The following is a 27894-nucleotide window of genomic DNA, read 5'->3' as shown; positions in this document are numbered from 1 at the left end:
AAATTTAGGAAGTGCAACTGATCTTTTGCACATGTCTTTTTTTTTTAATTGAATTTGGTTTACATGTATTTTGGCTATTACTCCATTAATACAAAGGTGGTGCGTGCTCCAGTGTTACTTTTTTTTGTACAATGACCTCTTCAACTAATAAATATATGACAGATTAAACAAACTACTACTAATATTACTACTACTAATAATAGTAACTAATATTTCAAAACCTTTTTAATATACAATGCTTACCAAAATTTTCATCATATATTTGAATGATCTTTAATGAACCTTTCACCTTTAAATATAAACACGCTATAGAATGTTACCTTATGTTTGTTACGTGAACACGTCAGGATTTCTGGCAGAAATGTGTTTTTTTTCCCGCGTTTTTTTGCGCATTTTTTATGCGTTTTTTGTGCTTTTTTGATGCGTTTTTTATGCGTTTTTTTCTTGCATTTTTTCCAAATGCATAGAATAGCGGGAAAAAGGCAAAATTAATGAACATGCAGCTTTTCTTACCGCGATGCGTTTTTTTCCGCGCAAAAATTGCAGAATGCATTCTAAATGATAGGATGCATATGTCTGCAGTTTCTAATGCGGTTTTATCGCCTTTTTATCACTAAAAAAACGTGAAAAAACCTGAACGTATGCACATACCCAATGTGATCCAATGTGATCCAAATCTACCTTTCTAAGTAGAGGAAAAATTCTTGCCATTAACGATTACCATTATACAATGTATCCTGTAATGTCCTGCATACATACTGGCATTTATTACACAGCCTGTACACATATACCATATGCGTTTGGCAATGATTTCGCAGTGTTTCATGTTCAAGGCAAAACTCGGCAATCAGAAATGATATATGGTGTTCAGGTTAAAGGTTATGTGAGAGAATAGATGCTGTGTAATAAAGATATCGCTGACCCTGTGAAGACCTCAAGATGACCATACAATAAAACCAAGTAATGAATTATAAAAATGCCATATTTAAAAAACTTAAGCAAAGTATCTCAATGTATTTTACAGAGCAGGGATTGCCATCACTATAAAATCATTGTAAAAATATGAAAAATAATCTTTTATATTAGAAATTTGGTAAGCCTGAATACATGGTGTGCTCCAAATTTACAACATATTTTAGACAAATTACATTTATTTACAGCTGAACAATTATCATTACTAAAAGACAAAGACTGAAGTCACACTACCGTAGATTACGGCCGAGTGATATGCGATAAAACATCACCCAGTGTTAAACTATGGGGCAGCTCACATCACCGTTTTGTTTCTCAAGCATATTCGACATGCGTGTAATATCACAGCATACTGTGATTGTACGCATATATCGCCCGAGACTCTGCAATGCAAGTCAATAGGTGAAATAAAATCTTGGACGCCACACAGACCAACCCGTATAGCGTGCGACAAATACACACACATTTTCCTGCTGATGGGAAATTGCATCAGGCAAAAACAGGAAGCTTGGCATGCAGATTGTCCTGGCAACCAATAAAAAAGCCAGGAACATGCCTTCATAGATACCAGCAACATGGCCTGACATATTATTGTGGAAATGCTGATTGTTCTGGTGCAGGAGATGACTGAAATCTGGGACCAACACGACGCCAACTATGTGGACCACAATATAAAGGAGACAGTTGGAAACACATATGCTACCAGGTGTTCCCCAATTATGATGAAAGCGCATGTGAGGCACAGCAGGACATTAGTAAGTAAAAAAAAATGTAAGACATTATTCCACATGATGTTATTTGGAATAACTGCCATGTTTGTCCAAAACACTTGGCAAATTGAAGACAAGTTTACACTGTAACCTATCATTCAAAATTCAAACAAGGTGATTTATTGTGTTATTTTGCAGTAGCTGATGTCACAAAATGATGGCACAGCTGTCGTGATCAGTACCGCTGTGAAAGCCAGCAGCGAGCAAGGAGTGGTGCAGCAGCCAGTAAAAAGTGAAAGTATATATATTATGAGCGTTTTAATTTCCTAGCTTCCATTCTGGATCTCCATTCACAAGTGCATGCTGGTACTACATTTTTATAGTTGGCCTTAAAAGTACATAAATTAATCATTTTGTACCTGAAAAATATTTAGAATTGAGAGTCCTCAGTGGTTGATACCTTTTAATGGCTAACTGAAAAGACGGTAACAAATTGCAAGCTTTCAAGACTACATAGGTCTGTTCATCAGGCATAGACTAAAAGAAATTCTGGAGAATCACATATTTATGCACAACACATCACAAAAAAATGAAAAAACAAAAAAAACAAACAAACATAGATAAGACAAGTGACATGAAGCAGAATTACCATGAGTGATAAACAGTTATGTCCATAAATGCTGGGCCAGTTCTTAGATAAGGATTGTTTTGTTGTTCTCTGATTGGGATCTGCTTCATGTCACCTGTCTTATCTATTTTTGTTTGTTCTTAATTTTTTTCTTTTTCTATGATATGTTGTGCCTAAATATGTGATTCTCCAGAATTTCATTTTGTCTATGCCTGATCAAGAGACCTGAGTAGTCTCGAAAGCTTTCAATTTGTTACCATCTTTTCAGTTAGCCATTAAAAGGTATCAACCACTGAGGACTCTCAATTCTAAATATTTTTCTATCCACTGGCTAACACGGTACCAAGATATATATCTTTCTTGCATCATTTTGTACCTTTCAATATTGACAGATAACAGAACTGAATTCAACACTACTGAATGAGAAACAGCATTGGATTCCGAGGTCAACTTAGACCCTGTTGGCGAAGTTGAAGATGAAGTTGGACGTGCTTCTGCACCACGAGCAACAAACCTACCACCATCCCTATGACCTTCTGCAGGACAGGGGTCTAATCGAGATGGGGATGAACGTGGATGTAGCAGCAGTCCTACGCTACCCCTGTATACCTCACCACAGGCTGCGGCCATCCCACGCCGGGGCCAGCACAGGAGGGAGCTTTCCACCACTGACAACAGGAGTCAAGTAGACCTTGATGCCTTGGACTATCTATCATGCACTGTTAGCGATGATGGTGAGGAAGCATATGGTCAGAGCTTTGCGCATTATATGTGCACAATTCCTCATGAGGTGAGACTGCATGCCAGAGGTTTACTACAATTTGTGATTGATTCACGCACTGAACCTTATAATCCAAGTCTGGTTTTCAACTTCCTTGAACGATGGCAGATGTCCACCAACAACCATCTACACATGCATGGAAGCCATATGACCAGCCAATAGCACTCCCAGAACCACCTCCAACATGGATCCCATCACCTCAGCTACATCAAACCACATGCCAACACCACCAACTACATGCACACTTCTCAAATCTAGCTACACCTGGCCAATATGGCCACTTGAACATACCCACTGTAGGAGAGTGGTTGCAACATGGGTATGTTTGATATGGCCATTCTAGGGGTTTTATCCAAATGTCAAACACAAATCCTCATGAGTATGGATATCGTTACCCAAGTGGTCAATAACGTGTACCACAACAGGGCCCTCCTTTGGGCCCGAATGCAGCCTCATCCACCTCTCAGGAGCACAATCATGTAGAAAACCTAAATCAACAAGCAAGTCAGGCTGTGCTGCTGCCATCAGCTCCACCTTCATACCAGAATTTGCAAAAAAGTGTCTTTTAATGGGTAATGTCCTTGTTTGTTTGTTTCATGTTTTCATGGAATATTATCCTAAGTTGCCATATGATTGGAATGTGTTTTTTCAAATACAGTTGTTAAAAATAAACCTGTTATTTGAATGTGTGATTTTGTTTTTTAAAAATATATAGCCAAGGCTTTTGATATGCAGGGTATATTTCAAAACATAAATTGTCTTCACACACTTTTCTCCATAGCAGTGTTTTAATGAAAAGAATTGAACAAAGGTTATTATAGCAGACACAGCATAGACTTACCATGGAATGTATTTTACTGGTGATAGAAAATAATTTGTTAACATGTCCTGCATTTTAAAGCCAGAGGGCTGGTGCCATGGATTAGCAACATGTGTTGGAGTCCTGCCATTATTTCCATAGTCTCCATCGTCAGCATCATTTGATGGACATTCATGTATCCTGGTGAAATTGTGAGGGGTGACAAAGGTTTTTGTTATGACCTGGTGGTTGAGACAATAATGGACCTGGTGGTTAAGAGCGCACGGAATGACCTGATAGTTACTAATAATACAGGACAAGCTCTGGGACGTGGGAACTCTGCTGACCGCAATCCCTAATCCTATCACACACACTAGAAATAGCCGTGGATTGCTCCTAACGCTCCCTATGCAACTCGTCACAGCCTAAGGAACTAGCTAGCCCTAAAGATAGAAAAATAAAGCCTACCTTGCCTTGGAGAAATTCCCCAAAGGAAAAGGCAGCCCCCCACATATATTGACTGTGAGTTAAGATGAAAATTACAAACATAGAGATGAAATAGATTTAGCAAGCAGAGGCCCGACTTACTGAACAGACAGAGGATAGGAAAGGTAACTTTGCGGTCAGCACAAAAACTACAAAAAGACCACGCAGAGGGCGCAAAAAGACCCTCCGCACCGACTCACAGTGTGGAGGCGCCCCTCTGAATCCCAGAGCTTCCAGCTAGCAAGACAAAAATCAAAATAGCAAGCTGGACAGAAAAATAGCAAACAAGAGAAAAACAAGCAGGAACTTAGCTTCTGCTGGGAAGACAGGTCACAAGAACGATCCAGGAGCGAACTAGACCAATACTGGAACATTGACAGGTGGCATGGAGCAATGATCTCAGTGGAGTTAAATAGAGCAGCAAGCTAACGAATTAACCTCGTCACCTGTGGAAGGAAACTCAGAAGCCGCAGCCCCACTCACAACCACCAGAGGAAGCCCATGGACAGAACCAGCCGAAGTACCATTCATGACCACAGGAGGGAGCTTGACAACAGAATTCACAACAGTACCCCCCCCTTGAGGAGGGGTCACCGAACCCTCACCAGAGCACCCAGGCCAACCAGGACGAGCCAAATGAAAGGCACGAACCAGATCGGCAGCATGAACATCAGAAGCAAAGACCCAGGAATTATCTTCCTGACCATAACCCTTCCACTTGACCAGGTACTGGAGTTTCCGTCTCGAAACACGAGAATCCAAAATCTTCTCCACCACATACTCCAACTCCCCCTCAACCAACACCGGGGCAGGAGGATCAACGGATGGAACCACAGGCGCCACGTATCTCCGCAACAACGACCTATGGAATACATTATGGATGGCAAAAGAAGCTGGAAGGGTCAAACGAAATGACACAGGATTGAGAACCTCAGAAATCTTATATGGACCAATGAAATGAGGCTTAAACTTAGGAGAGGAAACCTTCATAGGAACATAACGAGACGACAACCAAACCAAATCCCCAACACGAAGTCGGGGACCCACACAGCGCCGGCGGTTAGCGAAACGTTGAGCCTTCTCCTGGGACAATGTCAAATTGTCCACCACATGAGTCCAAATCTGCTGCAACCTATCCACCACAGTATCTACACCAGGACAGTCCGAAGACTCAACCTGCCCTGAAGAGAAACGAGGATGGAAACCAGAATTGCAGAAAAACGTCGAAACCAAAGTAGCCGAGCTGGCCCGATTATTAAGGGCGAACTCAGCCAAAGGCAAAAAGGACACCCAATCATCCTGATCAGCAGAAACAAAGCATCTCAGATATGTTTCCAAAGTCTGATTAGTTCGTTCGGTTTGGCCATTTGTCTGAGGATGGAAAGCCGAGGAAAAAGACAAATCAATGCCCATCCTAGCACAAAAGGATCGCCAAAACCTCGAAACAAACTGGGAACCTCTGTCCGAAACGATGTTCTCCGGAATGCCATGTAAACGAACCACATGCTGGAAAAACAATGGCACCAAATCAGAGGAGGAAGGCAATTTAGACAAGGGTACCAAATGGACCATCTTAGAGAAGCGATCACAAACCACCCAAATGACCGACATCTTTTGAGAGACAGGGAGATCCGAAATAAAATCCATAGAAATATGCGTCCAGGGCCTCTTTGGGACCGGCAAGGGCAAAAGCAACCCACTGGCACGAGAACAGCAGGGCTTAGCCCGAGCACAAGTCCCACAGGACTGCACAAAAGAACGCACATCCCGTGACAAAGATGGCCACCAAAAGGATCTAGCCACCAAATTTCTGTTACCAAAGATTCCAGGATGACCAGCCAACACCGAACAATGAACCTCAGAGATAACTCTACTAGTCCATTTATCAGGGACAAATAGTTTCTCCGCTGGGCAACGGTCAGGTCCATCAGCCTGAAATTTTTGCAGCACCCGCCACAAATCAGGGGTGATGGCAGACAAAATTACCCCCTCCCTGAGAATACCCGCCGGCTCAGGAACACCCGGAGAGTCGGGCGCAAAACTCCTTGACAGGGCATCAGCCTTCACATTCTTAGAGCCCGGAAGGTACGAAACCACAAAATCAAAACGGGAGAAAAATAGCGACCAACGAGCCTGTCTAGGATTCAACCGTTTGGCAGACTCGAGATAAGTCAAATTCTTGTGATCCATCAAGACCACCACGCGATGCTTGGCTCCTTCAAGCCAATGACGCCACTCCTCGAATGCCCACTTCATGGCCAACAACTCTCGATTGCAAACATCATAATTGCGCTCAGCAGGCGAAAACTTTCTAGAAAAGAAGGCACATGGTTTCATCACCGAGCCATCAGAACTTCTTTGCGACAAAACAGCCCCTGCTCCAATCTCAAAAGCATCAACCTCGACCTGAAACGGGAGCGAAACATCTGGCTGGCACAACACAGGGGCAGAAGAAAAACGACGCTTCAACTCCTGAAAAGCTTCCACAGCCGCAGAAGACCAATTGACCACATCAGCACCCTTCTTGGTCAAATCAGTCAATGGTTTAGCAACACTAGAAAAATTACTGATGAAGCGACGATAAAAATTAGCAAAGCCCAGGAACTTTTGCAGACTCTTCACAGATGTCGGCTGAGTCCAATCATAAATTGCCTGGACTTTAACAGGGTCCATCTCGATAGTAGAAGAGGAAAAAATGAAACCTAAAAATGAAACCTTCTGAACTCCAAAGAGACACTTTGACCCATTCACAAACAAAGAATTCGCACGAAGGACCTGGAACACCATTCTGACCTGCTTCACGTGAGACTCCCAATCATCTGAGAAGACCAAAATATCATCCAAATATACAATCAGGAATTTATCCAGGTACTCTCGGAAGATGTCATGCATAAAGGACTGAAATACTGATGGAGCATTGGAAAGCCCGAATGGCATAACCAGGTACTCAAAATGGCCCTCGGGCGTATTAAATGCTGTTTTCCATTCATCGCCCTGTTTAATACGCACAAGATTATACGCACCACGAAGATCTATCTTGGTGAACCAACTAGCCCCCTTAATCCGAGCAAATAAATCAGACAGCAGCGGCAAAGGGTACTGAAATTTGACTGTGATCTTATTAAGAAGGCGGTAATCAATACAAGGTCTCAAAGAACCATCCTTCTTGGCCACAAAAAAGAACCCTGCTCCCAATGGTGATGACGACGGGCAAATATGACCCTTCTCCAAGGATTCCTTTATATAACTCCGCATAGCGGTGTGTTCTGGCACAGATAAGTTGAACAGTCGGCCCTTAGGAAACTTACTACCAGGAATCAAATTAATAGCACAATCGCAATCCCTATGAGGAGGTAGGGCACTGGATTTGGGCTCATCAAATACATCCCGGTAATCCGACAAAAACTCCGGGACTTCAGAAGGGGGTGGATGACGAAATAGAAAAAAATGGAACATCACCATGTACTCCCTAACAACCCCAGCTGGACACAGACATAGATTTCCAATCCAATACTGGATTATGGACCTGTAGCCATGGCAACCCCAAAACGACCACATCATGCAGATTATGCAACACCAAAAAGCAAATATCCTCCTGATGTGCAGGAGCTATGCACATGGTCAATTGGGCCCAGTACTGAGGCTTATTCTTGGCCAAAGGCGTAGCATCAATTCCTCTCAATGAAATAGGATACTGCAAGGGTTCCAAGAAAAAACCACAGCGCCTAGCAAACTCCAAGTCCATCAAATTCAGGGCAGCGCCTGAATCCACAAATGCCATAACAGAGTAGGATGACAAAGAGCAAATCAGAGTAACGGACAAAAGAAATTTCGACTGTACCGTACCAATGGTGGCAGACCTAGCGAAACGCTTAGTGCGCTTAGGACAATCGGAGATAGCATGAGTGGAATCACCACAGTAAAAACACAGCCCATTCCGACGTCTGTGTTCTTGCCGTTCAGCTCTGGTCAAAGTCCTATCACATTGCATAGGCTCAGGTCTATGCTCAGATAATACCGCCAAATGGTGCACAGCTTTACGCTCACGCAAGCGTCGATCGATCTAAATGGCCAAAGACATAGACTCATTCAGACCAGCAGGCATGGGAAATCCCACCATGACATCCTTAAGGGCTTCAGAGAGACCCTTTCTGAAAATTGCTGCCAGGGCACATTCATTCCACTGAGTGAGTACAGACCACTTCCTAAACTTCTGACAATATATCTCTACCTCATCCTGACCCTGACACAGAGCCAGCAAGATTTTCTCTGCCTGATCCACTGAATTTGGTTTATCATAAAGCAATCCAAGCGCCAGAAAAAACGCATCAACATCACGCAATGCCGGATCTCCTGGCGCAAGGGAAAATGCCCAGTCTTGAGGGTCGCCACGTAACAAAGAAATAATGATTTTCACTTGTTGAACAGGGTCACCTGAGGAGTTAGGTTTCAAAGCAAGAAACAATTTACAATTATTTTTGAAATTCAGAAACTTAGATCTATCCCCAAAAAACAAATCAGGAATTGGAATCCTAGGCTCTGACATCGGATTCTGAACCACAAAATCTTGAATGTTTTGTACCCTTGCAGTGAGATTATCCATACAAGAGGACAGACCTTGAATGTCCATATCTACACCTGTATCCTGAACCACCCAGAGGTAAAGGGGAAAAGAGAGACAAAACACACTGCAAAGAAAAAAAATGGTCTCAGAACTTCTCTTATCCCTCTATTGAGATGCATTAATACTTTGGGCCACCTGTACTGTTATGACCTGGTGGTTAGGACAATAATGGACCTGGTGGTTAAGAGCGCACGGAATGACCTGATAGTTACTAATAATACAGGACAAGCTCTGGGACGTGGGAACTCTGCTGACCGCAATCCCTAATCCTATCACACACACTAGAAATAGCCGTGGATTGCTCCTAACGCTCCCTATGCAACTCGTCACAGCCTAAAGAACTAGCTAGCCCTAAAGATAGAAAAATAAAACCTACCTTGCCTCAGAGAAATTCCCCAAAGGTAAAGGCAGCCCCCCACATATAATGACTGTGAGTTAAGATGAAAATTACAAACACAGAGATGAAATAGATTTAGCAAAGAGAGGCCCGACTTACTGAACAGACAGAGGATAGGAAAGGTAACTTTGCGGTCAGCACACCGCAGAGGGCGCAAAAAGACCCTCCGCACCGACTCACAGTGTGGAGGCGCCCCTCTGAATCCCAGAGCTTCCAGCTAGCAAGACAAAAATCAAAATAGCAAGCTGGACAGAAAAATAGCAAACAAGAGAAAAACAAGCAGGAACTTAGCTTCTGCTGGGAAGACAGGTCACAAGAACGATCCAGGAGCGAACTAGACCAATACTGGAACATTGACAGGTGGCATGGAGCAATGATCTAAGTGGAGTTAAATAGAGCAGCCAGCTAACGAATTAACCTCGTCACCTGTGGAAGGAAAATCAGAAGCCGCAGCCCCACTCACAACCACCAGAGGAAGCCCATGGACAGAACCAGCCGAAGTACCATTCATGACCACAGGAGAGAGCTTGACAACAGAATTCACAACAGGTTTTAATAACAGCACTGACATTTGCTTCACTTAATTGTATGGCTGACATCAGGACTCTCCATTTTGCAGACAGTATTGCGAAGGCACACTCCACCAATAGTTGTGCGCAGGATAGCCGATAATTAAAGATATGGCCTCATTACAATGTGGCTCAATTGAAATGCTTCATCAGCAAACATAACATAAGGAACCAGTTTTAAACATGGACCCAGTTAAAAAGAGGGGGTGGGATGTCCAAATCATTATTTTGCATCCGCCAACCCATTATGGAAGTATTGAAGACTCTGCAGTTTCCAGTTCTTCCATATCCCCAAATATCCACAATTATAAACCTGTATGTGCAGTCGACCAGGGCTAACAGCACTATAGAAAAAAAATTGCTAGATGTGCTTCCTATCAAGAGATCCTAGGTAGTTGGGGAACTGGCATGTTTGCTCAAAGCCACGGGCTATCCGCAGCCAGTCTTCTTGTTTGGGTTCTGGCAGAACATAATTAAGAGGGCAGGCCCATATTTCTGTACAAGTGGAACGTACAATGCCTGAGATGGTTGATTTTTTAATCAGAACATCCAGATCAAGTTCTGCATAGGAGAGAACGATGGATAACAATAAAAAATTAACAATAAACAAACTCAAATTCAGTTAAAAAATTATCCATGCATAATATTAACAGTATAATCCATCATAAAAGTATGCAACATAGCAAACTAAGCCCTGAGTCAACTATAGACAACACTATTACATGCTAAGGAACAGTTCATTTTGTCAAACATAAGGGAGTGAAAATGACAAAATGTGGTTAAGTAATTGAAGTAAATATGTTGTAAACATTCACACAATATTTTTTCCAAACGTATGGCTGGAGCTGTTTTTTATAAAGATAATTACATTTAATATACCACAAATAAAGCATAAATACCATAGTGTAAGTAAAAGACACTCCTCTGCCGAAATACATTTGTGCATCTTTGTGTCCTTGAAGGATAGGCCAGGTCGCATTGCCTCCAAAAGAAGGTGAAATGTAGAGAGGCTGAACAGACAGTACTGATAAAACTTGTCCTGATGGCTGCGTAGAGAACCATACAGTCAGTGGAAATGTCCTTTAGTGAGCCGGTGCCTCAAAAGTGGATGTTCCCACATACGTCTCCGCCTCCTCAGATCCTCAATCACTGGGTAAGACTCCCCAAAACATTGAGTTAAAACTCAATGCAGAAGAAACCGCTGGGTTGTGTTTAAGGTTAGGCTCTCCCACATGTTTGTCACAAACCAGCAAAAACAACACACCACGAGGGATTACCATACAGCAACATTCGTGTAACTCTCAGCTTTAAGACTCGAACCAAATTGTCATACGTTTAGTGTGACTCGGGCCTAAACAGTACAATTTACATTGAGCTTGAATTGTGGTTGAATTATCAGCAGGATAATTTCATGACAATGAAAATCTTATTAACCCTCCGTCAGGAACAATGGATCTGACAGGCGCAGGTCTTCTACTTTCATTTCTCCCTCCTCACCAGATATTCAGGAAACTCCCTCTCTCTAGATAGTTTCCTGGCTCTAGCTGCTGTGTGAAACCTGATACCACAGTTGGTCTGCAGAGCTTCAGGAAGGAAGATATAGCTGTCCTGGCTTCTCAGGCTCACTGGTCCTGAACACATCACACTTTATAAGGTTGGTATGTAATGTTTTTAGTCATTAATATTGTTTATTTAGCTTGTTTTATGAATGGATATTTCATATAGGTAAGGCAGATTTTCTTACAAATGAATGGCTATTTGGTGGGAGTTTTGAAATTTGTGTATATCAAAGTTATTACTTTTATGTTGAGTAAATGGGTTTGTTTTGCACCTGATAATGTGTAGTCTCTTTTATTACATCCCTATGAAGGTCTATGATCACTTTTAGATCACTGAAATTGAGATAATTAGATATTCTAGGCATTTTTCTAGCCTGCGTTTGACAGGCACATTGTTCCATTACAAGTTAGTGCGAATATTGTTCCTGATGGAGGGTTAATGTTTAGTATAAATGCAATAATTATGTACATACTTATTAGCGATGATAGATTGTGTCAAGAATAAAATTCAGCCAAATGCACAGATTTTCCAGTGAAATTCAATTTGCAGTGCAATCATTCTCAGCAAATCTTTCTTATTAAGATCTGGCACCAGTACAGACCCCAGAGCATTAGTGATGATCGAGTGTGCTCGTAACTCAGGTTTTCCAACCATGCTCGGGTGTTCTCTGAGTATTTTGAGTGTGCTCGTAGATTATGTTTGAGTCACCGCAGCTGCATAATTTGCAGCTGCTAGACAGCCTGAAAACATGTGGGGATTCCCTAACAAACAGGAAATACCTGCATGTGTTCATGCTGCCTAGCAGCCACAAATCATGCAGCTGCAGGGACTCAAATATAATCTATGAGCATGCCCAAGAAACTCGGAGAACACCCGAGCATACTTGGAAAACCCAAGTAACGAGCACACTCGCTAATCACTACAGAGCATAATAAATGTAGGATGTAAAAAAAAAAATACTCACCTCACCACACTTGCTCCATTGCCCCTACAGTTTCTTTCTAGGCCTCTGCACCTCTTCTTTTCCACTTTCGCTGTCATGTGCATTTTGTTTGCATCCTTCACTCAACTCCACTCGACCAGTGCTCTGATGTCACTTTGTGCTATGCCATCACTCTGACAATGCATAACTTGACATTAGAGGTCTGGTCAAACCATAGGCAATGAATGGCCTGAAGTGAAGGCACAGAAAAATATACTCACAGCAGGGGAAAAGAAAAAGAAGAGGATCAAAGTACAAGATGGTGGGCTGCATGGGTGGAGGGACACTTGAGTAATGAGGTGAGTATTTTGCCAAACCCTCTACAGTTCAGAAAACTAGGGACTAAATGGAAGCCTGCTGCATAGGTTGTTTTTTTCTGTGGTAACATATGGATGTCAAACCTTGCCATTAAAGAAACAAGACAGAAGAAGCCTCAGCATCTTCAAAATGAGAATTGATGTTATCAATAACATGGATGGCAAGAATAACAAACAAATACATGTTTGTACAAATCAAGCCAGACATATTACTCAAAGTAAGGATCACCAACCTGGGACTTGCCTAATTTTGACACATCATACAAAGAGAGCAATCACTAGAGAAGATCATGGTCAGAAAAGTAGAAGGAACAAGGTGAAGAGAAAGACTAGCAATGTGATGGCTTGATACTATCAAGATAACAGCGGAAAAGACTAGAGTTGAGCGACCTTGACCTTTTTAGAGTCGAGCCGGGTTTCGCGAAACCCGACTATCTCAAAAGTCGGGTCGAGTGAAATCGGCCGATTATGACGTAAAGTCGGGATCGACCGAAACACGAAACCCAATGCAAGTCAATGGGGCAGCATAGTCGGCAGTGAGTGGGGGCCAGGAAAACACCTAGAGTGCCCATTTTAATGTCAAAACCATCCATTCTTCTTAATGAAGCTTGTCAAGCGTAATTAACATTATAATAATTGGAAGGCATTTGAAATTGGGGGTCATTTGGCTAAAGTTGTGGTGGGTAGGGCTGGTTCAAGTAATTAGTGGGCCCAGGAAATCTGGACCACGTCACGCCAGTGGAGCAGGGAGAGGTAAGTATTTCAACTTTGCAAGTGCTGTGAACCTGAGCAAGCAGGGGGGGCCCACTCGTTGGCATTGGCACTGGCACAGGGCCCCTCAAAGTACAGCGGTGTGTTTGCACGGCGGGGGCGCCTCCCACCGGCAGCAACACTTTTGCGTACTATGAGAGGCCCTGTGCCAGTGACGTCGCCAACTAGTATTCCTCCCCCCACCTGATGAAGGAACCTGCACTTTCATCTGCACCTTCCTCTTTGTCCCCGTGTAAGGTGGTATGGTATGCGGGAAGAGGAACCTGACTTTCAGCAGGGTCACAATCTTGCAGTGTAGCGTGCACGGGGAATTTTGCGTTATGGGTCAATGTACCAGCAGACTCATCTATCACTGGCTGGGCAATGGGCAGGATGAGGAGGAAACACAGATATAGGCCCAAAGAATAAAGTTGGCTACATGCAGTTCAAAATTGGTAACACAAGACTAACCAGGGGGCATTGCAGTGGAGGACAACTGGAATGAGAGGCTGACACAGAGAGAAGGCCCAAATCAGTAAGTAGTCGAAATGCAGTTCAAAATTGGCAACCGTAGTAAACAGGCGGCACAGCTTTGTTCAGTGGAGAACAGCAAGGAGTGGCAGACACCGATAGTAGGCCCCAACCCAACTAGTAGGCCAAATGCAGTCTAACATTAACAACTACTTAACGAGCGCCTGAAAACGGAATTTCAGGACAGGAAACCAGGAGAACAGCAAGGAGCGGCAGACACTGTTAGTAGGCCCCAAACCAACTAGTACGCCAAATGCAGTTGTTCCATTTAACCACAATTTAACGAGAGCCTGAAGATAGAAGCTCCAGAAAGGCAACCTGGAGAACACCTTGGAGTGGAACACACCATCTCTCTCCACCCCATACCCAATTTGTAGGCCTAATGCAGTGTAGTTTTCTACAACTACTAAACGAGAGCCGGAAGATCGAAGCTCAGGAAAGGCAACCTGGGGAACACCTTGGAGTGTAACACACCCTCTCTCTACACCCCATACCCAATGTGTAGGCCTAATGCAGCGTAGTTTCCAACAACTACTAAACGAGAGCCGGAAGATCGAAGCTCAGGAAAGGCAACCTGGGGAACACCTTGGAGTGTAACACACCCTCTCTCTACACCCCATACCCAATGTGTAGGCCTAATGCAGCGTAGTTTCCGACAACTACCAAACGAGAGCCGGAAGATCGAAGCTCAGGAAAGGCAACTTGGGGAACACCTTGGAGTGTAACACACCCTCTCTCTACACCCCATACCCAATTTGTAGGCCTAATGCAGCGTAGTTTCCGACAACTACTAAACGAGATCCGGAAGATCGAAGCTCAGGAAAGGCAACCTGGGGAACACCTTGGAGTGTAACACACCCTCTCTCTACACCCCATACCCAATGTGTAGGCCTAATGCAGCGTAGTTTCCGACAACTACTAAACGAGAGCATGAAGATCGAAGCTCAGGAAAGGCAACCTGGGGAACACCTTGGAGTGTAACACACCCTCTCTCTCCACCCCATACCCAATTTGTAGGCCTAATGCAGCGTAGTTTCCGACAACTACTAAACGAGAGCATGAAGATCGAAGCTCAGGAAAGGCAACCTGGGGAACACCTTGGAGTGTAACACACCCTCTCTCTACACCACGGAAGGGCTGATTCTTAAGAATGAAGGCTGTCGGAAAGAAGCATTGCGCGTCCGAGGGTGATTATATTCTTATTAGGTATATACTCACCCACGAACGCGCCCTGCTTCTTTATTTGTAATGAATGTTTATTTGCAATGTGCTTTTGACTTACTCTTTTTTTTAGGTAAATAATGATTTTATTGTTTTCATTGTTTTGCATCTTCTTGTCAATAATATAAAGAAGACGCGACAGGACAACACTCGGTGGATGCCATATCTGTGTTTTAAATTTAAAAAAACTTTCAGTTAACTACTTGCAGGAGAAAGTTATTGTAGCTGGTGGCCATTTTTAGTACTGTACCAGATTTTTGTTGTATGTGTTTGTTTTTAATTTTAACATGTCTGCAATTGATATCTCTCCAGTATTTTCTTTTTTATAAGCAAAATACTTTTTTTTTTATTTTCTGATGTTGGTTCAAGGGGTACACGGGCAGCAGTAGACAGGTCAGTGGAGGCCTAGTGGAAGGAGGGACCGCAGACAGGCTTCGAAGGCCTAACATAATAAATTGGGCTGGCTGTAGGCAATTAAAAATTGGTTCCAGTGGAACACGGGCAGCAGTGGCCTGGTCAGTGTAGTATTAGTGGAAAGAATGGGCCGCAGACAGGCTTCAAAGGCCTAACATAACAAAAATTGGGATGTTGGCAATTTACAATTGGTTCCAGGGGAACACGGACAGCAGTAGACAGGTCAGTGGAGGCCTAGTGGAAAAAGGGACCGCAGATGCGCCAATGTTTCCCCCATACCCAATTTGTAGGCCTAATGCAGCGTAGTTTCCAACAACTACTAAACGAGAGCCGGAAGATCGAAGCTCAGGAAAGGCAACCTGGAGAATACCTTGGAGTGTAACACACCCTCTCTCTACACCCCATACCCAATTTGTAGGCCTAATGCAGCGTAGTTTCCAACAACTACTAAACGAGAGCCGGAAGATCGAAGCTCAGGAAAGGCAACCTGGAGAACACCTTGGAGTGTAACACACCCTCTCTCTACACCCCATACCCAATGTGTAGGCCTAATGCAGCGTAGTTTCCGACAACTACTAAACGAGAGCATGAAGATCGAAGCTCAGGAAAGGCAACCTGGGGAACACCTTGGAGTGTAACACACCCTCTCTCTCCACCCCATACCCAATTTGTAGGCCTAATGCAGCGTAGTTTCCGACAACTACTAAACGAGAGCATGAAGATCGAAGCTCAGGAAAGGCAACCTGGGGAACACCTTGGAGTGTAACACACCCTCTCTCTACACCACGAAAGGGCTGATTCTTAAGAATGAAGGCTGTCGGAAAGAAGCATTGCGCGTCCGAGGGTGATTATATTCTTATTAGGTATATACTCACCCTCGGACGCGCCCTGCTTCTTTATTTGTAATGAATGTTTATTTGCAATGTGCTTTTGACTTACTCTTTTTTTTAGGTAAATAATGATTTTATTGTTTTCATTGTTTTGCATCTTCTTGGCAATAATATAAAGAAGACGCGACAGGACAACACTCGGTGGATGCCATATCTGTGTTTTAAATTTAAAAAAAACTTTCAGTTAACTACTTGCAGGAGAAAGTTATTGTAGCTGGTGGCCATTTTTAGTACTGTACCAGATTTTTGTTGTATGTGTTTGTTTTTAATTTTAACATGTCTGCAATTGATATCTCTCCAGTATTTTCTTTTTTATAAGCAAAATACTTTTTTTTTTATTTTCTGATGTTGGTTCAAGGGGTACACGGGCAGCAGTAGACAGGTCAGTGGAGGCCTAGTGGAAGGAGGGACCGCAGACAGGCTTCGAAGGCCTAACATAATAAATTGGGCTGGCTGTAGGCAATTAAAAATTGGTTCCAGGGGAACACGGGCAGCAGTGGCCTGGTCAGTGTAGTATTAGTGGAAAGAATGGGCCGCAGACAGGCTTCAAAGCCCTAACATAACAAAAATTGGGATGTTGGCAATTTACAATTGGTTCCAGGGGAACACGGACAGCAGTAGACAGGTCAGTGGAGGCCTAGTGGAAGGAGGGACCGCAGATGCGCCAATGTTTCCCCCATACCCAATTTGTAGGCCTAATGCAGCGTAGTTTCCAACAACTACTAAACGAGAGCCGGAAGATCGAAGCTCAGGAAAGGCAACCTGGAGAACACCTTGGAGTGTAACACACCCTCTCTCTACACCCCATACCCAATTTGTAGGCCTAATGCAGCGTAGTTTCCAACAACTACTAAACGAGAGCCGGAAGATCGAAGCTCAGGAAAGGCAACCTGGAGAACACCTTGGAGTGTAACACACCCTCTCTCTACACCCCATACCCAATTTGTAGGCCTAATGCAGCGTAGTTTCCAACAACTACTAAACGAGAGCCGGAAGATCGAAGCTCAGGAAAGGCAACCTGGAGAACACCTTGGAGTGTAACACACCCTCTCTCTACACCCCATACCCAATTTGTAGGCCTAATGCAGCGTAGTTTCCAACAACTACTAAACGAGAGCCGGAAGATCGAAGCTCAGGAAAGGCAACCTGGAGAACACCTTGGAGTGTAACACACCCTCTCTCTACACCCCATACCCAATTTGTAGGCCTAATGCAGCGTAGTTTCCAACAACTACTAAACGAGAGCCGGAAGATCGAAGCTCAGGAAAGGCAACCTGGAGAACACCTTGGAGTGTAACACACCCTCTCTCTACACCCCATACCCAATTTGTAGGCCTAATGCAGCGTAGCTTCCGACAACTACTAAACGAGAGCATGAAGAACGAAGCTCAGGAAAGGCAACCTGGGGAACACCTTGGAGTGTAACACACCCTCTCTCTACACCCCATACCCAATGTGTAGGCCTAATGCAGCGTAGTTTCCGACAACTACTAAACAAGAGCATGAAGATCGAAGCTCAGGAAAGGCAACCTGGGGAACACCTTGGAGTGTAACACACCCTCTCTCTACACCACGGAAGGGCTGATTCTTAAGAATGAAGGCTGTCGGAAAGAAGCATTGCGCGTCCGAGGGTGATTATATTCTTATTAGGTATATACTCACCCTCAGACGCGCCCTGCTTCTTTATTTGTAATGAATGTTTATTTGCAATGTGCGTTTGACTTACTCTTTTTTTTTGGTAAATAATGATTTTATTGTTTTCATTGTTTTGCATCTTCTTGGCAATAATATAAAGAAGACGCGACAGGACAACACTCGGTGGATGCCATATCTGTGTTTTAAATTTAAAAAAACTTTCAGTTAACTACTTGCAGGAGAAAGTTATTGTAGCTGGTGGCCATTTTTAGTACTGTACCAGATTTTTGTTGTATGTGTTTGTTTTTAATTTTAACATGTCTGCAATTGATATCTCTCCAGTATTTTCTTTTTTATAAGCAAAATACTTTTTTTTTTATTTTCTGATGTTGGTTCAAGGGGTACACGGGCAGCAGTAGACAGGTCAGTGGAGGCCTAGTGGAAGGAGGGACCGCAGACAGGCTCCGAAGGCCTAACATAATAAATTGGGCTGGCTGTAGGCAATTTACAATTGGTTCCAGGGGAACACGGGCAGCAGTAGACAGGTCAGTCGAGGCCTAGTGGAAGGAGGGACCGCAGACAGGCTTCGAAGGCCTAACATAATAAATTGGGCTGGCTGTAGGCAATTTACAATTGGTTCCAGGGGAACACGGGCAGCAGTAGACAGGTCAGTGGTGGCCTATTGAAGGAGGGACCGCAGACAGGCTTCGAAGCCCTAACATAATAAATTGGGCTGGCTGTAGGCAATTTACAATTGGTTCCAGGGGAACACGGGCAGCAGTAGACAGGTCAGTGGTGGCCTAGTGGAAGGAGGGACCGCAGACAGGCTTCGAAGGCCTAACATAACAAAAATTGGGATGTAGGCAATTTACAATTGGTTCCAGGGGAACACGGACAGCTGTAGACAGGTCAGTGGTGGCCTAGTGGAAGGAGGGACCGCAGACAGGCTTCGAAGCCCTAACATAATAAATTTGGCTGGCTGTAGGCAATTTACAATTGGTTACAGGGGAACACGGGCAGCAGTAGACAGGTCAGTGGTGGCCTAGTGGAAGGAGGGACCGCAGACAGGCTTCGAAGCCCTAACATAATAAATTGGGCTGGCTGTAGGCAATTTACAATTGGTTCCAGGGGAACACCGGTAGCAGTAGACAGGTCAGTGGAGGCCTAGTGGAAGGAGGGACCGCAGACAGGCTGAGAAAGGCCTAACATAATAAATTGGGCTGGCTGTAGGCAATTTACAATTGGTTCCAGGGGAACACGGGCAGCAGTAGACAGGTCAGTGGAGGCCTATTGAAGGAGGGACCGCAGACAGGCTTCGAAGCCCTAACATAATAAATTGGGCTGGCTGTAGGGAATTTACAATTGGTTCCAGGGGAACACGGGCAGCAGTAGACAGGTCAGTGGTGGCCTAGTGGAAGGAGGGACCGCAGACAGGCTTCGAAGGCCTAACATAATAAATTGGGATGGCTGTAGGCAATTTAAAATTGGTTCCAGGGGAACACGGGCAGCAGTGGCCTGGTCAGTGTAGTAGTAGTGGAAAGAACGGGCTGCAGACAGGCTTCGAAGGCCTAACATAACAAAAATTGGGATGTAGGCAATTTACAATGAGTTCCAGGGGAACACGGACAGCAGTAGACAGGTCAGTGGAGGCCTAGTGGAAGGAGGGACCGCAGACAGGCTTCGAAGGCCTAACATAACAAAAATGTCAATACAATGGTATTGACAGTGCCAGGCATTGAAGGATGTCATCGCATAGACTAAACATTGGTGGAGCTGTGAGAGAAAATTTTGCAAGTGGTAGAGCACTGTTTGAGCTGGGGGGGGGGACTGTCTTGTGGCCGGCGGTACAGGCCCAGGGCCCCTCATATTACAACGGTGTGTCTGACGTTGGGTGCGCACCACCACCGCCAGACACTTTATTGTACTATGAGGGACCTAGTGGCAGTGCCGTCGACCAAAAGCGGGCACACCCACCTCTTCAGACAAACAGTACTCTCACGGGTGCTGGCGCCAAGTGGCGATACCACGGCCCCGTGTGGGGACTTTGGCCATTTAGGGAGGTGTTAACATGTTGGATGCTGGACAATCAGGTGCTGCAAATTACGAGATTGGAAAAGTCGTTCAGAATAGTCCACAGGCAAGACCTTTACATAGGAAAGCTAGGTGTCAGCCGGGCAAGGTGGGGCAAAAGATTTCGAAATCCAGTTGTGGTTCATTTTAATGAAGGTTAGATCATCTACATTTTGGGTAGCCAGACGAGTCCTTTTTTCTGTTAGTATTGAACCTGCAGCACTGAATACTCTTTCTGATAGGACACTAGCTGCCGGGCAAGCAAGCTCCTGCAATGCATATTCTGCCAATTCTGGCCAGGTGTCTAATTTGGATGCCCAGTAATCAAATGGGAATGACGGTTGAGGGAGAACGTCGATAATAGATGAAAAATAGTTAGTAACCATACTGGACAAATGTTGTCTCCTGTCACTTTGAATTGATGCTGCAGTACCTGTCCTGTCTGCGGTCATAGCAAAATCACTCCACAACCTGGTCAGAAAACCCCTCTGGCCAACGCCACTTCTGATTTCTGCCCCTCTAACTCCTCTGGTCTGCTGGCCCCTGCAGCTCGTGTGAGAACGATCACGGGCGCTGTGTGCAGGGAATGCCAGAAGCAAACGGTCAACAAGAGTTGATTGTTTGGTTGCTAATATTAGTTCCAAGTTCTCATGTGGCATTATATTTTGCAATTTGCCTTTATAGCGAGGATCAAGGAGGCAGGCCAACCAGTAATCGTCATCGTTCATCATTTTTGTTATGCGTGTGTCCCTTTTGAGGATACGTAAGGCATAATCCGCCATGTGGGCCAAAGTTCCAGTTCTCAAATCTGTGGTTGTGCTTGGTTGAGGGGCAGTTTCAGGCAAATCCACGTCACTTGTGTCCCTCCAAAAACCAGAACCCGGCCTTCCGTGCCAACAATTTCCACTGGCCCCGGAAAAGCTTCCTCATTAAAAATATAATCATCCCCATCATCCTCCTCGTCCTCCTCCTCCTCTTCGCCCGCTACCTCGTCCTGTACACTGCCCTGGCCAGACAATGGCTGACTGTCATCAAGGCTTTCCTCTTCCTCAGCTGCAGACGCCTGATCCTTTATGTGCGTCAAACTTTGCATCAGCAGACGCATTAGGGGGATGCTCATGCTTATTATGGCGTTGTCTGCACTAACCAGCCGTGTGCATTCCTCAAAACACTGAAGGACTTGACACATGTCTTGAATCTTCGACCACTGCACACCTGACAACTCCATGTCTGCCATCCTACTGCCTGCCCGTGTATGTGTATCCTCCCACAAAAACATAACAGCCCGCCTCTGTTCACACAGTCTCTGAAGCATGTGCAGTGTTGAGTTCCACCTTGTTGCAACGTCTATGATTAGGCGATGCTGGGGAAGGTTCAAAGAACGCTGATAGGTCTGCATACGGCTGGAGTGTACGGGCGAACGGCGGATATGTGAGCAAAGTCCACGCACTTTGAGGAGCAGGTCGGATAACCCCGGATAACTTTTCAGGAAGCACTGCACCACCAGGTTTAAGGTGTGAGCCAGGCTGCACTCTTTCTAGCATCGGATACCTTTTCAGGCATTGCAGACTGAGCTTTAACCGGATGGCCACGCTGTCCTCCAACAGGTTTTGACTTTGCCACGCGTTTTGGGCAAGATACGGGCCCGGCAGATGGAACCTGTTGCGATGTTGATGCCTGCTGCGGCCCCTCCTCCTCCGCTTCAGAACTGCTGCCGCCTGCACCCTGTTCCCCCAATGGCTGCCAATCGGGGTCAAGAACTGGGTCATCTATTACCTCCTCTTGTAGCTCGTGTGCAACTTCGTCTGTGTCACCGTGTCGGTCGGTGGTATAGCGTTCGTGATGGGGCAACATAGTCTCATCAGGGTCTGATTCTTGATCAGCACCCTGCGAGGGCAATGTTGTGGTCTGAGTCAAAGGACCAGCATAGTAGTCTGGCTGTGGCTGTGCATCAGTGCACTCCATGTCAGATTCAACTTGTAATGGGCATGCACTGTTAACTGCTTCACTTTCTAAGCCAGGGACGGTATGTGTAAAGAGCTCCATGGAGTAACCCGTTGTGTCGCCTGCTGCATTCTTCTCTGTTGTTGTTTTTGCTGAAGAGGACAAGGAAGCGACTTGTCCCTGACCGTGAACATCCACTAACGACGCGCTGCTTTTACTTTTACCAGTTTCACGAGAGGAGGCAAAAGAGCTAGAGGCTGAGTCAGCAAGATAAGCCAAAACTTGCTCTTGCTGCTCTGGCTTTAAAAGCGGTTTTCCTACTCCCAGAAAAGGGAGCATTCGAGGCCTTGTGTAGCCAGACGACGAACCTGGCTCCACAGCTCCAGACTTAGGTGCAATATTTTTTTTCCCACGACCACCTGATGCTCCACCACTACCACTACCCTCATTACCAGCTGACAATGAACGCCCCCGGCCACGACCTCTTCCACCAGACTTCCTCATTGTTTTAAAAACGTTAACAAACTAACGGTATTTGTTGCTGTCACACAACTTACACGGTGAGCTATAACTTCAGTATGATTTAGCTACCCCTTTACAGGTGGGTGAGACCACAACGAAAATCAGCCACAATGTTACACACTCTGTTGTTGTTGGCAACAAATGAGAGAGATGCCACACACGCAGGACTGTCACTGAAGCGCAAATGTAAATATTAATCTCCCACTGATTTGTGTTTTTTTTTTTAAAAGGGAGACTTTAGAAAAAAAAAAAAATACAAACAAAATGATTTTTTCAGGAATAATTTAGAAACCAAATAAAATAAAATGGAGTGGCACACAAGCCCAGAGGCCAATATTTATCTCCCACTGATTGATTTAGTGATTTTTTCAGGAAGATTTTGGAACCCAAATCAAGCAAAAAAATTAATAGGCTTTCTATGGCCCACAATTGGAGAGAGAGAGAGAGAGAGAGATGGCACACCCAGGAGTCAAGACTGGCACACAAGCAGAAAGGGCAATATGAATCTCCCACAGATTTGGGTTTTTTTTTTTTTCAGGGAGACTTTAGAGAAAAAAAAATACAAACAAAATGATTTTTTCAGGAATAATTTAGAAACCAAATAAAATAAAATGATTTTTTCAGGGAGAATTTAGAAAACAAATAAAACAAAAAATAGCCTTTCTAGGGCCCACTGAGTGAGAGATGACGCACACAGGAGTCAGGAGTGGCACACAAGCCCAGAGGCCAATATTTATCTCCCACTGATTGATTTAGTGATTTTTTCAGGAAGATTTTGGAACCCAAATCAAGCAAAAAAATTAATAGGCTTTCTATGGCCCACAATTGGAGAGAGAGAGAGAGATGGCACACCCCGGAGTCATGACTGGCACACAAGCAGAAAGGGCAATATGAATCTCCCACAGATTTGTGTTTTTGTTTTTTTTTCAGGGAGACTTTAGAGAAAAAAAATACAAACAAAATGATTTTTTCAGGAATAATTTAGAAACCAAATAAAATAAAATGATTTTTTCAGGGAGAATTTAGAAAACAAATAAAACAAAAAATAGCCTTTCTAGGGCCCACTGAGTGAGAGATGACGCACACAGGAGTCAGGAGTGGCACACAAGCCCAGAGGCCAATATTTATCTCCCACTGATTGATTTAGTGATTTTTTCAGGAAGATTTTGGAACCCAAATCAAGCAAAAAAATTAATAGGCTTTCTATGGCCCACAATTGGAGAGAGAGAGAGAGAGATGGCACACCCAGGAGTCAAGACTGGCACACAAGCAGAAAGGGCAATATGAATCTCCCACAGATTTGTGTTTTGTTTTTTTTTCAGGGAGACTTTAGAGAAAAAAAAATACAAACAAAATGATTTTTTCAGGAATAATTTAGAAACCAAATAAAATAAAATGATTTTTTCAGGGAGAATTTAGAAAACAAATAAAACAAAAAATAGCCTTTCTAGGGCCCACTGAGTGAGAGATGACGCACACAGGAGTCAGGAGTGGCACACAAGCCCAGAGGCCAATATTTATCTCCCACTGATTGATTTAGTGATTTTTTCAGGAAGATTTTGGAACCCAAATCAAGCAAAAAAATTAATAGGCTTTCTATGGCCCACAATTGGAGAGAGAGAGAGAGATGGCACACCCCGGAGTCATGACTGGCACACAAGCAGAAAGGGCAATATGAATCTCCCACAGATTTGTGTTTTTGTTTTTTTTTCAGGGAGACTTTAGAGAAAAAAAAATACAAACAAAATGATTTTTTCAGGAATAATTTAGAAACCAAATAAAATAAAATGATTTTTTCAGGGAGAATTTAGAAAACAAATAAAACAAAAAATAGCCTTTCTAGGGCCCACTGAGTGAGAGATGACGCACACAGGAGTCAGGAGTGGCACACAAGCCCAGAGGCCAATATTTATCTCCCACTGATTGATTTAGTGATTTTTTCAGGAAGATTTTGGAACCCAAATCAAGCAAAAAAATTAATAGGCTTTCTATGGCCCACAATTGGGGAGAGAGAGAGAGAGAGATGGCACACCCAGGAGTCAAGACTGGCACACAAGCAGAAAGGGCAATATGAATCTCCCACAGATTTGTGTTTTTTTTTTTTTCAGGGAAACTTTAGAGAAAAAAAAATACAAACAAAATGATTTTTTCAGGAATAATTTAGAAACCAAATAAAATAAAATGATTTTTTCAGGGAGAATTTAGAAAACAAATAAAACAAAAAATAGCCTTTCTAGGGCCCACTGAGTGAGAGATGACGCACACAGGAGTCAGGAGTGGCACACAAGCCCAGAGGCCAATATTTATCTCCCACTGATTGATTTAGTGATTTTTTCAGGAAGATTTTGGAACCCAAATCAAGCAAAAAAATTAATAGGCTTTCTATGGCCCACAATTGGAGAGAGAGAGAGAGATGGCACACCCCGGAGTCAAGACTGGCACACAAGCAGAAAGGGCAATATGAATCTCCCACAGATTTGTGGTTTTTTTTTTTTTTCAGGGAGACTTTAGAGAAAAAAAAATACAAACAAAATGATTTTTTCAGGAATAATTTAGAAACCAAATAAAATAAAATGATTTTTTCAGGGAGAATTTAGAAAACAAATAAAACAAAAAATAGCCTTTCTAGGGCCCACTGAGTGAGAGATGACGCACACAGGAGTCAGGAGTGGCACACAAGCCCAGAGGCCAATATTTATCTCCCACTGATTGATTTAGTGATTTTTTCAGGAAGATTTTGGAACCCAAATCAAGCAAAAAAATTAATAGGCTTTCTATGGCCCACAATTGGAGAGAGAGAGAGAGAGAGATGGCACACCCAGGAGTCAAGACTGGCACACAAGCAGAAAGGGCAATATGAATCTCCCACAGATTTGTGTTTTTTTTTTTTTTCAGGGAGACTTTAGAGAAAAAAAAATACAAACAAAATGATTTTTTCAGGAATAATTTAGAAACCAAATAAAATAAAATGATTTTTTCAGGGAGAATTTAGAAAACAAATAAAACAAAAAATAGCCTTTCTAGGGCCCACTGAGTGAGAGATGACGCACACAGGAGTCAGGAGTGGCACACAAGCCCAGAGGCCAATATTTATCTCCCACTGATTGATTTAGTGATTTTTTCAAGTAGAATTTAGAACCCAAATCAACCAAAAAAATACATAGGCTTTCTATGGCACACTATTTGTGAGAGAGATGGCACGCTCAGGACTGGCACACAAGCCCAGAGGCCAATATTAATCTCCCACTTTTTTTTTTTTTTCCAGGGAAAATTTATAAACCCAATAAAAAAATTAATAAATAGGCTTTCTATGGCCCACTATGTGAGAGAGAGAGATGGCACGCTTAGGACTGGCACACAAGCCCAAAGGCCAATATTAATCTCCCACTGATTGATTTATTGATTTTTTCAGGTAGAATTTAGAACCCAAATCAACCAAAAAAATACATAGGCTTTCTATGGCACACTATTTGTGAGAGAGATGGCACGCTCAGGACTGGCACACAAGCCCAGAGGCCAATATTAATCTCCCACTTTTTTTTTTTTTTTTCCAGGGAAAATTTATAAACCCAATAAAAAAATTTATAAATAGGCTTTCTATGGCCCACTATGTGAGAGAGAGAGATGGCACGCTTAGGACTGGCACACAAGCCCAAAGGCCAATATTAATCTCCCACTGATTGATTTATTGATTTTTTCAGGTAGAATTTAGAACCCAAATCAAGCAAAAAAAATAATAGGCTCTCTATGGCCCACTGAGTGACAGATGGCAAACACAGGAGTCAGGAGTGGCACACAAGCCCTGAGGCCAATATTTTTCTCCCACTGATTGATGTAGTTATTTTTTCAGGTAGATTTTAGAAGCCAAATCAAGCAAAAAAAATAAATAGGCTTTCTATGGCCCACAGAGTGAGAGATGACACAGACAGGGATGGCACTCTAGCAGAAATGCCAATCTTAATCTCCCACCAAAAAAAAAAAAAAAAAAAAGGAACTGTCCTTCAATTACTATCTCTCTGCAGTAATCTCAGCCAGGTATGGCAGGCAGCAATAAGGAGTGGACTGATGCACAAATTAAATAAAAAGTGTGGACAAACAAACAAGATAGCTGTGCAGAAAGGAAGGAACAAGAGGATTTGTGCTTTGAAAAAAGCAGTTGGTTTGCACAGCGGCGTACACACAGCAATGCAGCTATCAGGGAGCCTTCTAGGGCAGCCCAATGAGCTACAGCGCTGAGGGGGGAAAAAAAAAAATGTAGCTTCCACTGTCCCTGCACACCGATGGTGGTGTTGGGCAGTGGAAATCGCTACAGCACAAGCGGTTTGGTGGTTAATGGACCCTGCCTAACGCTATCCCTGCTTCTGACGAAGCGGCAGCAACCTCTCCCTAAGCTCAGATCAGCAGCAGTAAGATGGCGGTCGGCGGGAACGCCCCTTTATAGCCCCTGTGACGCCGCGGACAGCAAGCCAATCACTGCAATGCCCTTCTCTAAGATGGTGGGGACCAGGACCTATGTCATCACGCTGCCCACACTCTGCGTTTACCTTCATTGGCTGAGAAATGGCGCTTTTCGCGTCATTGAAACGCGACTTTGGCGCGAAAGTCGCGTACCGCATGGCCGACAACGCACAGGGGTCGGATCGGGTTTCATGAAACTCGACTTCGCCAAAAGTCGGCGACTTTTGAAAATGTTCGACCCGTTTCGCTCAACCCTAGAAAAGACCATGGTGGATATATCTAGGCTTGCACAAGATCAATCTTTCTACAGAGCATTCATCCATGGCACGATACGAAGTATAAGGCTCTTAAATAAATATTAATATGCAATATCACTGTGTGTGTGGCAGTGGCATTCTTCTGATACTTACAGCTACTAGGGGATACATAAAACGCTATGAAAACAAAATGTCTTAGAAATGAATTAGAAAGATCTACAAAAATGTCTCAAACTCTCATTGACTACATCAAGGGGGCACAATCTGCTATTTGTCAGAGATTGACAAAAAAGGAACCATTTTTCTATTGCTTTACTCTGCTCCAATAGTAGCCCAGATGTAAGCCACTCTAAATATGGCCATTTTAGTTCATTAGA

This window comes from Ranitomeya imitator, chromosome 6, assembly GCF_032444005.1.
Source record: "Ranitomeya imitator isolate aRanImi1 chromosome 6, aRanImi1.pri, whole genome shotgun sequence".
In the NCBI taxonomy this organism is placed as follows: Eukaryota; Metazoa; Chordata; class Amphibia; order Anura; family Dendrobatidae; genus Ranitomeya; species Ranitomeya imitator.
This window is presented reverse-complemented; position numbering follows the sequence as displayed.